The sequence below is a fragment of the Arabidopsis lyrata genome (assembly GCF_000004255.2).
Source record: "Arabidopsis lyrata subsp. lyrata unplaced genomic scaffold ARALYscaffold_3, whole genome shotgun sequence".
Taxonomy (NCBI): Eukaryota; Viridiplantae; Streptophyta; class Magnoliopsida; order Brassicales; family Brassicaceae; genus Arabidopsis; species Arabidopsis lyrata.
The window spans coordinates 17,666,998-17,683,809 of NW_003302553.1; the positions used below are offsets into that span (position 1 = coordinate 17,666,998).

The following is a 16,812-nucleotide window of genomic DNA, read 5'->3' on the forward strand; positions in this document are numbered from 1 at the left end:
TTTATAATAAATCAAGATATTTTTTACGAAAAATTATGATAAAGAGAAGTAATCCTCAGAAACAGTTACTAAGATTTATATTATTATTTGAAAATATTATGGTGAAAAGATGTGATCATGAACAAAAAATATTAAACAAAGAGTTATAATGAGTAGAAGTACTTTTCTAATTTTTAAATAATTTTAAATACAATTAGTTAAATATATTCAACAAAACATTATGATATAAATATGCAATTTCTTAAATTAACTTATGTTCAAGGGAAACAATTTTCGGACAAAATTAACTAATAACTAAAATTGATAGTTATTTAGGATAAAATAGATAATAATATAGATAACAAAGTATATACCTATAAATACTAGATAACAAAAATGAATCTAATGAAGAAAAATAACTATAAATGAATAGATGCAATTATAAAGACGTGATGTTGAGAGGATAGTCATTTTAAAGAAAAAGTTCAATTTTAAAACGTGAAATGAAATAAATTATTGGAGATGGTATAACTTCTAAAAATTATTCTTATTACTAGTCCTATAATTTCAGGTAAATAAGCTGCTACCTCACACAATTTCACTTTAATTAAATGACAATGGTAATAATGTATTTATCATCATCAATTGTTAGGGAGAGATAAGCTTTACATGTAAAATTTGTTATATTTTGTTGTTAGTTCAATATATGTACAAGAATGTATGTTCACTAGATTTTAACCCGCGGTACACCGTGGGACTATAATTTAAACAAAAGTTTGAATTGTTTGATTAAATATATTTCTATATTAATATTATTATATTACTCCGCGGTACACCTCGGATCGATTGTTTATAACTAAATTTTTTAAATGTTAAATTGTATTTGTTTTGTTAATATTATTTATTTTATTTAGTGTTTAAGATTATATAATTGTATTTGATTGTTAATTCTAGGATTTCACCCGTCATATACCGTTCCGTATTAGTATCGACCAAAACCCGTCCCACCATATAACCCTGTCCCGTGAAATTGAACAACATTTTGTTATATTTTGATAATATTTTTATTTTAAAAACATATATATACAATTCGAGCCAATTTAAAAGTTTGCTTTAAAAAACATATATTTGTAATGTTTTATTATAATAAAGTAATAATACACAGATGTTGCTTACTATAGTTATAATCAAAACCAACTAAAATCTAAGTTTAGAGTAGATTATGAATTATAGTTATGACAAAAAAAAATTAATCAAATACAATTAGTGTGAATTAAGAAACAAACAGAAATATAACAAAGAAATGAAAACTAAGCCTTCTGTATATTTGTTTTTATTCATCTTGTTCACGTGTTATGAACATATATATTATACAAACCGGATCATTTTTATATTAAAGCATCAAACATAAACGTAAAATAAAAAACAATGACTCAAAACAGTAAAAGCAAACCTCATATCCAATAACTAAATGAAAACCATTTAAAAGAACATAATAAATTACATACTCAAAATTTGACTACATTGATATTACAAAGTATTGACAATGCTCTTTAAGACTTAAACAAAAAAAAAAAAAAATATATATATATATATATATATATTGATAACGCTTAGATAGCTTTAGTGAAAAATCTTCCAATGGCATAATATGCGGATTTGTGTGTTGTACTTTAAGATATGGAATATTATCATTTTGCTGTTAATAGTCATTAATTCGGATTGTTAACCCATTAATTCGATTTGAAACATGAAAAAGTTAAGATGCTATGAAAATCAATTGATTCGAATATTTTATCATAAATTCGATTTTATGTTGTAAATAAGGATTATTTAAAGATTTCATTGAATTATGTTAGCATTAAATAGATCATTGTATTTGTTATCTTTATATATAGAAATAACTCCTAGTATATTGAAAATATTATCTATAAACAATTGAGAGTATAATTAGTTTCTATTTGCTAGATATTCTGGATTTTATTTTGTAAATAAGAATTATTTATAAATTTATTATTTTTTCTAAATGGAAACAAATTAGAGAATCTGAAAAAATCTTTCCAACAAAAGATTTGTTGGTGTTAAAGCCGAATTTCATTAATTAATATATTAACATTATAAAAAATTACATTAATTATATTTACATTTGGATAGTATTTATTATATATGTATACTATTAAATCGGTACTAAAACAGAAACGTAGGATACTATTTAGATTTTTTTTTATATTTATTATATATGTATATGCTATTAAATCAATACTAAAACGGAAATGTAGGATACTATTTAGATATTTTTTAATAGAAATTTCTTAAACTAATTAGATTCCTTAAAATCATAACCAAAAATATGAGATTATAGGAACGTAGCTTTAAAATCGTTAACAAAAAAAAGGAAACATCAGACTTAAGCAAGATTTTAGAATCGAAAATCGTTTATTAATATCTTTTATTTAATTTTGCAAATCTTAAAAATTAACTTCAGTGACATTCCATTGTAAATAGTAGTGAAAGCTAGGATTTATTTGCTAAATGTACTCTAAAAATGTATATATAGATATAAGTCCATACCGTTATGACCCCTTAAAAGTTCTAACCGGGGATATAGTGCTCTGTCTCATATATCTCATTCTCATCTCTCATTTTTTTTGTTTCTAATTCATCTTCTTTTGATTTTTTTTTTAACAATTTGATATGCTTTTTGGCTATAAATTTAAAATTTTGGAAAACAAATCAAAGAATTCTCATAAATTTAGTATCATCCATGACTCATTTACTAAAATAAATATGAATACTTCTGATTTTTCAAAAAGTTAATAAATTTCATAGCATGTTTATATGAAAATATTTCGAGATGACAGCCAAATTTCTAGAGATTTTACAGTGATCCTATTAATCAACACGAAAATATATTATATAAAATCACAAAAATATGTATTATATAAAATCCTATTTCTTCCACTAAGGTTTGACGCAAACGAAAGCATTTAAGCGCTTCTTATTTTTCGTTTTTTTCTTTCTTTTTCTCTCTTCCATAAACAAATCGGTAGTTTGAACTCTGAAGAACGTGTAGTCATTAGTCAAAAGTTAGGCGGTTGCTCGATCATATTCATGAGTCACATTGTTTTTCATCCATATTACTATTTGCAAAATCAAAGTCCATATTCTTTTCTTTTAGAATATAAAGTATTATTTACAGTTTAAAACCGTCTTGTTTAAAATTCTAACCATTTTTTTAATCATGTATAACCTAATTCAACTATTCAATTAATATGTATGTTTCATCCATTCATTTAGTAACCAAACGAACTGTTGAATCTTAAACTATGTTAACCAATTAAAGTCATTTGTTTTCCATAAATATTAATCATACAAGCGTGCTTCTGCTAACCTAAATGACTAGATTTTATACATTTTTTATTGAAATATGTTATGGTCCAAAAATAAAATCAAAATTGGTTTATAAGCTACAACGTGTAAACAAACAAAATAATGCTTAAAAAAAAGAGATAATGAACAAAAGAAATTGTGGAAGTCGGATTCACACACTCAAGTATTTTTATTAAGTATGAAAGATTACTCTTGAGGGACAAAAATAAATGTGTAAAAAGCTTATGGATTGCTACAAAAATTGCTATATTATTTCTTCTTCGAGAGAGAGACCTCCCCCTCACATGGCCATTCGCCCTTCTATTTATACATAGAAAAATGTCAATTAAATGGCTAATTAAGTACAATTATTTTCTCTTAAATGCGTCCGTTTTGATCTTTGACTTTAATGCTTAACGCTCGAATTTGAGTTGATTCCGATCTTCATGGGCTTCGCCAATCGGCCCAAATATCCTTAAACCGACTTAACTGTGACTTCGACTCCGGACTTATGTCGAGGTGCAGTCACTTCGGACTCACCTCGTGGTGATAACCAATTCGACTGTTTCTCCGACTCACGGATCTAATGGGCTTTATCCTTTGTGGGCCGTTACCTTGATTACGTGGCAATCTTTGGTTGGTCCCGGACTACTGGTGCGGGATCCGACACCAACAATTAGCCCCCCAAGTCTTTCGAAGTGCTATTCCAATTTGGAGGACTTTAATGCTTTAATGACCAAAGATTGCGTTTTGCGGAATCTTCTGATTTCCTGCCAAGATCCCGTCAGTCCTTTAATTTCGGCGCTACCCATATTTGGCCGCGTGACATCTGGCGCCATTATGACCGTATATTAATTTTTTACTATTAAAGCGAAAAAAACCTCTCCACTTCCCCCATGATTCCCGAGGCGATTTCATCATTATCACCTAGCTTGCGTGAGGTAACTTCTTTCATCATCATTTTTACTTTTACTTTTACATTTGCACTTTACTCGAAACCTCTCTCTTCTTTTCCTTCGCCAAATTTCTCCTCGTCGGATCTTGAACCTTTCATTTTCCCTAATGACTTCTGATTCTGAAAGACCCGAATCTCCGTCATTCGACGATAGGCGCTCTAGTAATGACGAGTGCACTCGCCCTAATGATATTGCCGGTCCGCACTATAGATCCACTTGTACTCTTCAATCCCTCGAGCGGTTGAGAGAGCTTTGCCGGATTCCGCCGGAAATTATGGCGGAAGCACAAATAGCTGACCCCACAGAATCCCCAGAGAACCATCGCGATGGTTACTTCTGTGTGTACGAGATTTATTTCAAAGGTTGCGGACTAACCTTCCCACTTCCCGAAGCCCTAGTTCGGTACTTGGCGGTTCTCGAGATCGCTCTTCCTCAATTAACCCCCAATCTTCTCCGAACCATACTCGGAATTATAACAGTAGCGGCGGAAGCCGGATACATTATAGGTGTCCCCGAGCTGAATGAGCTTCTAAGCGTGAGAAGTTCATCGAAGAAGACAGGGTATTTCTCGGCATACCCTAATGCTAACAGGAACGTCATTTCACATCTTCCAAACAAGGATGAAAATTGGTATCACCCTTGGTTCCTGATTAAGAAAACCCCTGCTTCGATTGGTAGTCTATCAGATTTACTCCCATCGAAGTGGTCCGCGAAACCTGGTAGAAATTAGGTCGCATACATTCCTCCAATTTGTTTTATTATTCCTATTGATTAAACTTGTTATTTTCACTTCGCAGCTTTCGTCGCTCCGACTCTACCAACTGAAGAATTCATTGGATTCTTCAAAATAATCCTCGAAGGGGAAACCCTTTGGAATTCTTTCACTCTCGAACGGTTCATAGAAGCCAATCGAAAACTCAGGATGAGCCCTCCCAATCAACTTCATCGTCTTCCGCCTCCTCCCTCAACCCAGGGAATGTTAGCTCGGGCCCTTACTGCCCAGCGAAAAATGATCTCCAAGCCGATGGCTTAGGCTTGTGATGAGAACAAGGCGTTCCTTGCGACCGCTATTGACAAAAAACATTATAGCAAAACCTTGTTGGTTGACGACGGTAGCACCGAAGGAGCCAGATCCGTCGCCGTTTTCAGATTGACACCTCGACGTGAACGTCACGATGACCGTCCTCCCCGGAGGCCCCAATCTCCTAACCGTGACTCTCCTTGTTCTTCCCGAGATGACTTTAGCAACGAACCGCTTAAGGATTTAATTCGCAAAAAGAGGGACAGGTCATCCCGCAGTGGTTCTTCTCCGCGAAGAGAGAAGTCAAGGGCCCGGACTGACTGTTCTCCTCGATTGTCCCCTCCTACTGAACCAATGGGTCCTCCTCGTCTTGTCGATATGTCTTCTTCTTCTCAACGTAGTGGCGAGAAGACGAACCTGGGTGCAGCTTCTCAGAAGGAAAGTTCTGAGTCTCGAGATGACTCTCCGAAGACAAAGCCTGCTCTTGTTCCTCAGATCAAATCGCTCTCAGGTATGATGATATACATGTATTCTTTTCTTTTCGTCTTGTACTTATTCTGAATTTCTAAGACCCTTCCTCTTTTGCTTTCGTAGCCATGGAGAAAGAGGGTAACGTTTTTCGGTGCTTCAAAACCCGATCAGGTGCGATCCTGCCGGAGTTTAACAAGTGGCGCTCTGCGATTCGTGAGCGATACCTACTTCATGCTCATCATTCATCTCGGGTTAGTTCCGTTTCATTTATCTGATTTCACTGTCATTCTTCGAACTGATCCGTCATTCCGGGTTTATATGTAATATTAGGCTAACGGCGAGGTCAATGACATAATTGAACATTACGAAGGGTTGGTCATTGGTCGGGAAAAGGAGATTGACACGTGGAAGAGCAAGTTTTCTAATCTCGAGGCTGATCTCCGTTCTTCTACCGACTCGAAGCATGATCTGGAGGACAAGGTTGATGGTCTAACATCCGAGCTTGCGAAGATAAAGGGGGAGCTGCAGGACCAGTACGACCGGAATTACAAGCTCCAGGATGAACTTTTTGGTGTTCAGGGTAGACTTCATGAGTCTGAATCATCCGCCGATACCCTGAACAACCAACTTACCGAGCTTCACGCGAAGTACCAGGCGATCGCCAAGTTTCGTGATTCTGAGTTAGCAAGGTCAGCATCGAAGGCCAGAAAAGAGGTCAAAGGACGTGGGATGGAATTGATCCAAGGGGCTATCCGCTTCATTCAAACTAAGAAATCTAGGTCAGATCTAGAATCTGACATTAAAGAGCACGAGAGCAACCTGATCCTGTTGGATCAGATCCATGACAAAGATTTCTCCGAAGCGCAAGAAAGGTCCGAATTGACTGCTAATTTATCTGAAAAACGGAGTCGCTTGGCAGCTCTTCCTGCTTCAACCTTCAACCCACAGCACTTCGAGGAATTCTTTACTGAATCACCTCCCCCTAGTGAATCGGGTCTAGACTGGGCAGGTAATCTCCAGCTCTTGATACTTACTATATCTTTCTTTCCCTATCATTATTATATATATTTTTTGTTGACTGGAATTATCCTTCCTAGGCTCAAGTGAGGCGGAAGATGCCGCCCCTCCCAAAGTTCCAGCCGCACCGGAGGTCACTCTGACGGATGGTTGTACCGTGGAAAGCGGACCAGGAGCTTCGTCTGACCAAGCACCAGCCAAGGAGGTGAATGAAACTTTGACAGCCGAGACGGAGTCCGAGGTGGCTGTTAACCCGTAGTGGCTGTGTCCACTTTAAATTGGGGATTGTCCCATTTATTTTAAAACTTAAATTTGAACATGTTTTTGCCTAAGGAGGGTTTATTGTTTTTTTTTTTTTTTTTTTTTTGAACAAGATTTTTGCCTGAGGAGGCTTTTAAACCTTTTTAGGTCATGATCCCAAAAGGGTTTGGTTAAAACTGTGTACGGGTTTGCAAAGTCCGCGTTTAACCTTTTGTGGCCTTGTAGTTATGCCTTCGAGATTTTTTTAGGCTGATCAGACCTTTCTCTTTATAATGCGAGAACTGAGCTCGGCTTAACGCGAGTTCCCCATTTCGGGTTTAGTCAACTCGGTAAATTTGTTGGGCCTGGGCCTTAAAAACTTTTGTAGTTAATGCGACGGTTGCTTTTTCCTTTCTCATTTCTTGAAAGTAGGAAAAGCGGCTCGCCTTTAAGGCAATAACTGCCTTTTCTCGATTTCCAAAAATGGTTTAAGTTACTAGGGCACACCACCATTAATGATTTTTCGTTTCCAAGACAAACCCTATTCCTATTATAAATAGGAGATTGTTTACCTTTGATCTCTCCTCAAGAAACTTCATAATTCATTCGATAAGCACCATATCAATGGAAAACGAAAACGTAGTCCCCATTGATCCCGGCAGCCCGCTTTTTCTGTCCGACGATGGATTCGAGCCGACAGGTGTTCTCTTCCCGCACGCCGTGTTTTACTTCCCTTCGAAGGAAAAGAAAGAGGCTTGCGATTTCCTGGATAAGGTTTAGTACTTATCTCCTCCGATCAAAACTTTCCGCTTTCTTCTTTTTACTTACTTATCTTTATTCTAGGTCGTTGACAAGCACCGTCGCTTGTGTGACGAGAGGCAGCGGCTAGGTCTCAAAAGGCAAACACTAGAGGCTCGCATCGCTCGTGTGGAGAGGAAGATAAGAGCTCTGGAAACTGCCCCTTTCAATGGGAATGGCGGAACTTTGACTCTGTTGCTGAGATCCCGAAGATGCTCTGGATGTATCTCTGTGCTAAGGGAGTTCCGGGGCCCGTGAACGCCCCGGTCTATACCGCTCCATCTGATAGCGAAAAAGAAGACGAGGAGGATGCCAGCACCCATCGGAAACGCGTTCGGGATCGTCCCGAAGTGGATGCCAAGAACAAGGCGTCCACTTCGGAAATTAAACCGGCGATGAAGGAGCCTGTTCCTGAGCCTCTTCCTTAAATGTTCCCTAACTCTGCTCCCATTTTGAACTCTTAATGGGCTTTGGCCCCCTCTTTTTTTATTTATGGGAACATTTGCATTTTTCCTTATTCTTCAAAATATTCTTGGAGATACGTCTTTTAATGCAGGATTGGTTTAAAAGCATAAATCTCTCCGCGAATCACTCCAAGGGATATGACGTTCTTATAAATTATGGTCTCAATTTCCCTTTACTCTTCACCACTCTTTTTCATTTTAGCAAGTATGGAGTTCAACCTTCGATGTTCAGAATCCATGCCCGACTTCTCCAGGATCGGAATGATAAACGAAGATGTTTCAAATGAGCCAAACAGGCAGCCTCTTTCACCTCGCGGCTCCTTCAGATCTCAGATCCGAGCTCCGTGCGCTTTGATCAGGGATCTCCCAATCAGAGACCAAGGAACAGCGATGGCATTCATAGAGGCACTTGCGCTTCAACATCGGAAGCTTACATTGGAAAAGAAGACTCCGGAAGAGGATTAACCGGATGCAACGCAGGCTTACTACGATATCAAGAGATCTTCACATCCTTGGATCTCACCCCGGAGAATGGATCGAGCTTGGAATATCTGACTTCGCTCGAATTCCGGACTGCATGATGCCAATCCTCGATCTTGCTGGTCAAGGAGTTGAAGTGTTCTGCTCGTCAACAAGATTTCCCTAATCCGAAGTGTACGATGAGGGACATTCCGTCTTATTTGTTTGAATAAACGCTCTATTTCCAATCTCCTGTATGTTCGCATAGCCGAACCTTTATTTGCTTCACTTGTTCGCTCAGTCGAACCTTTTCCTTTAATAAAGAAATAAAACAAATTTTTATTAATAGCTGAACTCGTTTCCGAGCTGCCTACGTACCCATTTCGGGATCAAGCCACACCGTAGTTCATGTACATAATAAATGCATGTAGCTTTAAACATAAAACTTCTTTAGGTTGATCACATTCCAAGGTCGCTTGACTGGCCTGTCTTCTAAGTCTTTCAGCCTATAAACACCGTTCCGAACCACTCCGGTAACAATGTAAGGTCCTTCCTAATTAATACCGAGTTTACCGGCACCTTCTTCTTTTTTATTGTCAAAGACGCGCCTTAACACATAATCTCCCACGAAGAACGGCCTACTTTTAACTTTAGAGTTGTAATATCGGGCTGCTGCCTGCTGGTAATTCTGAATCCGAATCAAAGCCTGATCACGCCTTTCATTTATGGTATCTAGTGAATCATTAAGCATTGCTGAATTTTCTTCCTCATTTAATGGTGCTTCTGTTCGGCGAAGTCCGGGCACGTTGAGTTCAGCCGGTACTACTGCCTCCATGCCATAAACCAAAGAGAATGGAGTTTCTCCGGTAGGTCGCCTAGGGGTTGTACGATAGGCCCATAGGACGGGTTGGAGTTCCTCATACCATCCTCCCTTTAGATGATTTAAGCGTTTCTTGAGATTGCTCAATATCGTCTTGTTCGCGGCTTCAGCTTGACCATTTCCTTGCGGATATCGTGGAGTAGAATAACTGACTTTGATTCCCCAGTCCGCACAAAAGGCATCGAACTCGTGTGAAATGAATTGTGGTCCGTTATCAGTGACTATTTCGTACGGAACTCCATGTCGAAACATATAATGTTTTTCCAAATGAAAGTCTTCACCGCCGAATCCTTGATACCAACATACGCCTCAGCTTCAATCCATTTCGAAAAGTAGTCCGTCAAGACCAAAAGGTATTGTACACCTCGAGTTGATCTGTGCAATGGTCCAATGATGTCCATTGACCACCTCATAAACGGGTATGGGGCGGAAATGGAGGAGAATAATTCCGAAGGTTGATGGATCAATGGTGCATGGAGTTGGCAACGCTTACATCTTTGGGCGAACTTAACACAATCCGTAATCATAGTGGGCCAATAGTATCCCATTCTTTTAACTTTAAAAGCCATAGCCCTTCCTGATGAATGACTCCCACATAATCTTTCATGTACTTCGCTCATAACGATTTCGACTTCGGGCCCAAAAATGCATAATAGGTAAGGGTCACTAACGCTTCGTCTATATAATGCGTCCTTTGATAGACAAAATTTCGCGCTAACGATTTTCATTTTCCTGGCCTGCCACTTATTCTTTGGGAGCTCGCCTGTCATGATGTAGCGCTTTATTGGCTCCCTCCAGTCAGCCCCCCAGTCTTTAGCCGGAATTTGGTCGACCCTGTGAAATACTCGTGGCTCTGGTTCGGGATGCTCGTTTCGTTCAAGAGTATCCTCCTCGATTAATGGCTCGGTCTCTAATACTGTTTCTGGAATCGCATCTTCTGTTAAGACAACGGGTTCCTTGCTAGATGTGTTTGATCCCTTTGATTTCCTCCGTTTGGTGGGTGGAGGTTCGACCTCTGGTTCGCCACGGTCACGTGCCGCTGCTTGAGATCTTGTAACGACGAGGGTTTCTTTGTTGTCTTGAATGCTTTGCTCCGAAATGCATTCCACTGGAATAACTCTTTTCAACACAGGATCTGATGTTGATACCAATGCGGCAAGTGTGTCCGCAGTTATATTCTCTCCTCGAGGTATGCGAATTAATTCGAATTTCGAGAAATTTTTAGACAGATCCTTCACCACTTCGAGGTATGCTTCCATTCTTGAGTCTTTGGCTTCATAGTCTCCATTAAATTGGTTAACTACTAATTGCGAATCACAATACGCGACTATTTCCATAGCTCCAACTCCTTGTGCCAATCGAAGTCCGGCAATCAGGGCTTTGTATTCTGCTTCATTGTTGGAAGCATTAAATAACAATCGGAATGATTGTTCTAGAATTTCTGACGTTGGAGACTCCAACTTGATTCCCACTCCGGATCCTTGTTTTGATGAAGATCCATCTACATGTAATTTCCAAGTTTGGTTCTCCGGTTGTTCTACCCTTCCAGATATTGGTAGCTCGGTCAGGAAATCTGCTAAAACCTGAGCTTTCATACTGATCCGGCTTTTGAATTCTATGTCGTACTCGCTCAATTCCACCGCCCATTTCGCCAGACGTCCGAACTGACTTGGACTATGAAGTATTGTTCGGAGTGGCTGGTTGGTTAATACTTCAACCGGATGGGTTTGAAAATACGGGCGCAGCTTCCGAGCCGAAGTCACCACCGCGAGTGCAAGTTTTTCCATTATTGTAGTAAATCGGCTTCTGCTCCCCGCGGTCTTCGCGAACCAAGACTCCACTAACCGCATGGTTTGAAAATGATACGTATAAATAAAGCTTTTCATCCACCTCTGGTTTGGACAATATAGGTGGAGTGGTTAAGTATGCCTTAAGCTGCCCAAAAGCTTCTTCACACTTTTCGTCCCAAAGGAATCCTTTGTTTCCTTTTAGAATTTGGTAGAAAGGTAAAGACTTATCTGTTGATCTCGAGATAAAACGATTCAAAGCCGCAATCCGCCTTGTCAACCGTTGTACTTCCTTGAAGTTTCTTGGAGATGGCATGTTTAGAAAGGCGTTGATTTGATTTGGATTGGCCTCAATCCCTCTTTCTGTCACTATATAGCCAAGAAATTCTCCGGATGGGACTCCGAATGTGCACTTTGCCGGGTTCGGCTTCATTTGATATTATTTATTGAGAATATCGAAACATTCCTCTAAATGCTTAACGTGATCCTCCTTCTTTAGCGATTTAACCAACATATCATCTATGTAGACTTCCATTGTCTTTCCGAGATGATTGTGGAACATTTTGTTAACCAACCGTTGATAAGTTGCTCCTGCATTTTTCAAACCAAAAGGCATTACTTTGTAACAATAGATACCTCTATCCGTGACAAATGACGTTTTCTCTTGGTCTTCGGGGTTCATCATTATTTGGTTATAACCCGAAAAAGCATCCATGAAAGTTAACAGCTCATTGCCAGCGGTGGATTCTACAAGTCGATCTATATGCGGGAGCGGGAAACTATCCTTGGGACATGCTTTATTGAGGTCTGTGAAGTCGATGCAAACCCTATCTTTTCCATTCTTCTTTTTGACAACGACAGTGTTTGCTACCCATTCCTGGTATTGCACTTCCCTTATGGATCCTATCTTTAAGAGTTTGTCCACTTCGTCATTTACTATTCTTGCTCGCTCCACTCCGAGCTTTCTTTTGTTTTACCGGCTTGAAGCTTGGGTCCACGTTTAGTTCATGACAAATTATGCTTGGATCTATGCCGGGCATATCTGCCGCTGACCATGCAAATGATGTTATGTTTTTTCTCAAGAGTTCGATCAAAGCTTCTTTTATTTGGCCAGTCAAAGTTGCCCCAATTCGAATTTTCCGGTCCGGTTTGTCTTCTTCCAACTCCACTTCGATTACTACATCATCTTTTTTCTGCCCGCTAGGAAATTTTGGTCTTAGTCCCTCTTTTGCGGGCTTCGTTAATTGCTATTGAATCTTCATACAGTGGCTAGCTAGATAACACGTCCGTGAAGTTTCTTGATCTCCCCGAATTGTTTCCACTCCACTTGATGTTGGAAATTTGATACATTGATGATATGTAGAGGGGACTGCTTTCATTTGATAAATCCAGGGAGTCCCGAGGATGATATTGTAAGCCTCGGGCTTATCGAAGACAACAAAATCCACGATCTTTGACACCCGTTTGGCAAGGACTGGTAGCTTGATTGTTCCGAGGGACATGGCTGATTCACTTGTGAATGCCACTAACGGAGATGGAGGCCCTATTATGTCTGCCCGACTAATTCCCATTCTCTCTAAAGTACTTAAAAAGATTAGATCGACCGAAATGCCCGTATCGATAAGAATCCTTGATACTTCGAAGTTGGCAACGTCTAGGGTAATGACTAATGCATCATCATGAGGTCTCTCGAGGTGTCGCGTTTCTTCTTCGTCAAATGATATTGATGCACCTTGAAAATCGACTTCTTCACTCAAACTTGCTTTGAGTAAAACATTTCGCCTATGTTTTTTGATGGAACTTATCGAATCTTGGCAAAATTTAGAACCTCCTAGAATCACATTGATCTTACCCTTCGAACTCCTTGGCTCTTCCTCATTCGACAACTTTGGTCTTTTAGAATTTTGATCTTTGGAGTTATCCTTTGATTTGTGGTATTCCTTTACGAAATCTTTTATATCGAATTTGGAAAGATCTCCACTGGCCCAAAGCTCCGCGAGATGCCTTTTAAGGACACTACAATCCTTGGTTAAATGTCCGGTTACGTTATGAATATCGCAATATAAACTTTCATCACGGACCCAAGTGTTTGACCTTCCTTTCCCTTGGAATTGCTTTCCGACAATACCGTTGAAGGGTTGAGACCCAAATTTTCTTGGTCCTTTGCTCTCCCTAGACTCGAACTTCTTGATAGGGACGGTGATTGCCGGCTTCTCTTGTTTATTTCTTTTGGCGAAATTTTCTTTTTCGTCCTCTACTTCCATCCAGTTGTTTGCGTAGAAGAGTGCATCCTGAATTGTGTCTGGTTTATGAAGTATTAAATCCTCTTTGAACCTTGAATCATGTCGCAATCCTTTTCATAGGGCAGATAAAGCTGATTGCTGCGAGATTCTTGGGAGCTTTGACAGCACTCCTTTGAACTTGGTGATGAAAACTCGAAGTGACTCATTTGATCCTTGTGACAGGTTCCAAAGATCGGCATCCAAAACACTTTTGTCCCTAAGGATGGAATATTGTTTTAAGAACACAGCTGATAGTTCGTCGAAATTGCTGATCGAACTCGGCTCTAATTGGGTGAACCACATTAGAGCTTGGCCACATAGATTTTCCGAAAAGAGCTTACAGTACCCTACATCCTCATCGGCTTCATCCAATTCGACTCTTCCGGCAGCTATCAGGAAAGCTGCGAGATAGCTTTTTGGATCCTCCAATCCGCTGTAAGGGTCCAACTTGAGCGTCCGAGAATCTTTGATTCTTAAACTTGCGATTCGCGGAACGAAAGGTGTTCGCCTAGCTTCTTCAATGACTCGATTGATATCCGGCTCCGAACTCGTAGCCTGATGGAACTTTGACTTCATTTCTTTTAGTTCCTGGCTAACCTTCCTCATAGTCTCGAACTGGTCGAGGTTTTCCTGCTCGTATTGATCTGCAAGTTGAACTTCATCTTCGAGCTGTGTCTCTCCCTCCAATGGCTGAACTACATTATTAGTAGCACCAAGAGTTGTTTGTCCGCTGGTTTCATTTCGCGCAACGGAATTTGGCGAGTTGAATATCCTTCTTCGGATTCCCACAGGGTTTCCTGCACTTAAAGAGCGAACACGAGTTTGTATAGTACTGACATTTTGACTAAGAGATACCTGTGATGTTTGTAATGTGTCGACAGCCTTTTCCACATTCGAGAACTTTTGCGACATTTCCGACATGGTTTGTTGCATGGCTTTGAGGGTTTCGGCCAATGATAATTCAGCAGCGTCTCCTCCGGACATTGTTTCTTATCTCGGAAATGTAGTAAAGAAAAATCTGACCACTCAAGAATCCTCTATCCCCACAGACGGCGCCAAAATGTGGAAGTCGGATTCTTACACTCAAGTATTTTTATTAAGTAGGAAAGATTACTCTTGAGGGACAAAAATAAATGTGTAAAAAGCTTATGGATTGCTACAAAAATTGCTATATTATTTCTTCGAGAGAGAGAGACCTCCCCCTCACATGGCCATTCGCCCTTCTATTTATACATAGAAAAATGTCAATTAAATGACTAATTAAGTACAATTATTTTCTCTTAAATGCGTCCGTTTTGATCTTTGACTTTAATGCTTAACGCTCGAATTTGAGTTGATTCCGATCTTCATGGGCTTCGCCAATCGGCCCAAATATCCTTAAACCGACTTAACTGTGACTTCGACTCCGGACTTATGTCGAGGTGCAGTCACTTCGGACTCACCTCGTGGTGATAACCACTTCGACTGTTTCTCCGACTCACGGATCTAATGGGCTTTATCCTTCGTGGGCCGTTACCTTGATTACGTGGCAAGCTTTGGTTGGTCCCGGACTACTAGTGCGGGATCCGACACCAACAGAAATGATTCTACTAACAGTACTAACCAAGGCGGATATAGACTTTGTCCAAAAGCATCGGATCATGCAAGTTGACTCCAATCCTATATTTAAATGCATGGGTCCATATCTACAGGTTGGTATATATTATCGATTTTGTTATTCGATGTGTATGCTTGGAAGTTTGTACAGAAAAAAAAACTAATGTCAAATGATAACTCCATATGATGGTCATTCTGTTTGATTATTTTGATAATATTTGTTCCGGTGAATGTGCTTGATTTCCGTCGGTTTATATAAACTTTATTGATTTTACTTTATGGGTATATCTTTCAGAATCTTGCTGACTTGCGCTTCAAGTATTTTGGTGATGGGGTATGATAATTTATATCTATATTACTAATAGGTATATATATAGTCAGGTTATATTCATGTAGTAGAATACTAATGCGTTCTGTGGTATTGTGTTGAAACGTTTCGTGGCTGCTGGTATGAACCCATACCCGACTATGAGTATTGATCGTGATGAGCTTCTAATGAGTACAACGAAGATACTCTTGATTGTCAGGACCGGCTCAAACATTACTTAGACCCAGAGCTAATCATGTAAAAAAAAATAAAGTAAATATACAATATTTAAGAAAAATAAAATTTTAGCCTGTAAACAAAAAAGTAGGACCCTTAAACCCAGTGCCCTAGCATCCTCGGCACATGTGCTAAGCCAGCACTGTTGATTGTATACATGGTATTATTATCGGTAGTTGGCGATTATGTCCAGCGTATTTACGCTTTCGTTTTGCTGAATCGTTGATGTTCTGTAAAAGCATTAATGTTCAGACGGTTTGGGGCGCTTGCTATCGAGTTTTAAGTAGTGATGTGTTGGCTCAACAAAAAATCGCGTGTAGTAATCCTGGTATTAATCTATTTCTAATAAGTACTTCCTATCGTTGTGTGTGTTTATTGTTTATCGTTGTTAAAATTGTTGCTTTTTTATTACGTTAGGGTTGGAGTTGACTGATGTGCAATTAGAGTGGTATGGTTTTCATGTTATGCGTAAGGTGATGGGTTATCTTGGATTCTACCATGCTGGTTTTGAAGGTGTGCGTCTTGGTATAATTCGCTGACTCTTAGCGTACGAATGTGATGACATGTCACCGTAATATTGGATTATATTCATTATCGTTGTTTTTTTTTTTTTTTATGTTAGTGCTTCGTTGTTTAGCTATAATGCAGCTGGAGCGTTTATTCAGATTATTCGTGCTTATATCTTTGATCACACTTTAATATTATCAATAGATTTCTTTAAATATTATTTGATTTAATATTATCATTTTATCGTTTATTTGTCATGCAAATGGATTATTTATTTTAATTACGTTTGTTCTTTCTTGTATCCTTGATCACACTTGACCAAATTAGTATACTAAAATTATTATCGTACTTGCTATCCTTAATTATCGTACTTGCTATCCTTAATATTGTTATTCTTTTATGCGGAAGCGTTAAACCGGAACACATACCTTGGCCGGTTTAC

General features: G+C 38.8%; 2 pseudogenes; both read left to right on the plus strand.

Moving 5' to 3' along the window:
• The first annotated feature begins 4,599 nt into the window (after window positions 1–4,599).
• On the plus strand, window positions 4,600–5,886 carry LOC110230119 (annotated as a pseudogene).
• Window positions 5,713–8,319, plus strand: LOC110230397 (annotated as a pseudogene).
• The last annotated feature ends 8,493 nt before the right edge of the window (window positions 8,320–16,812 follow it).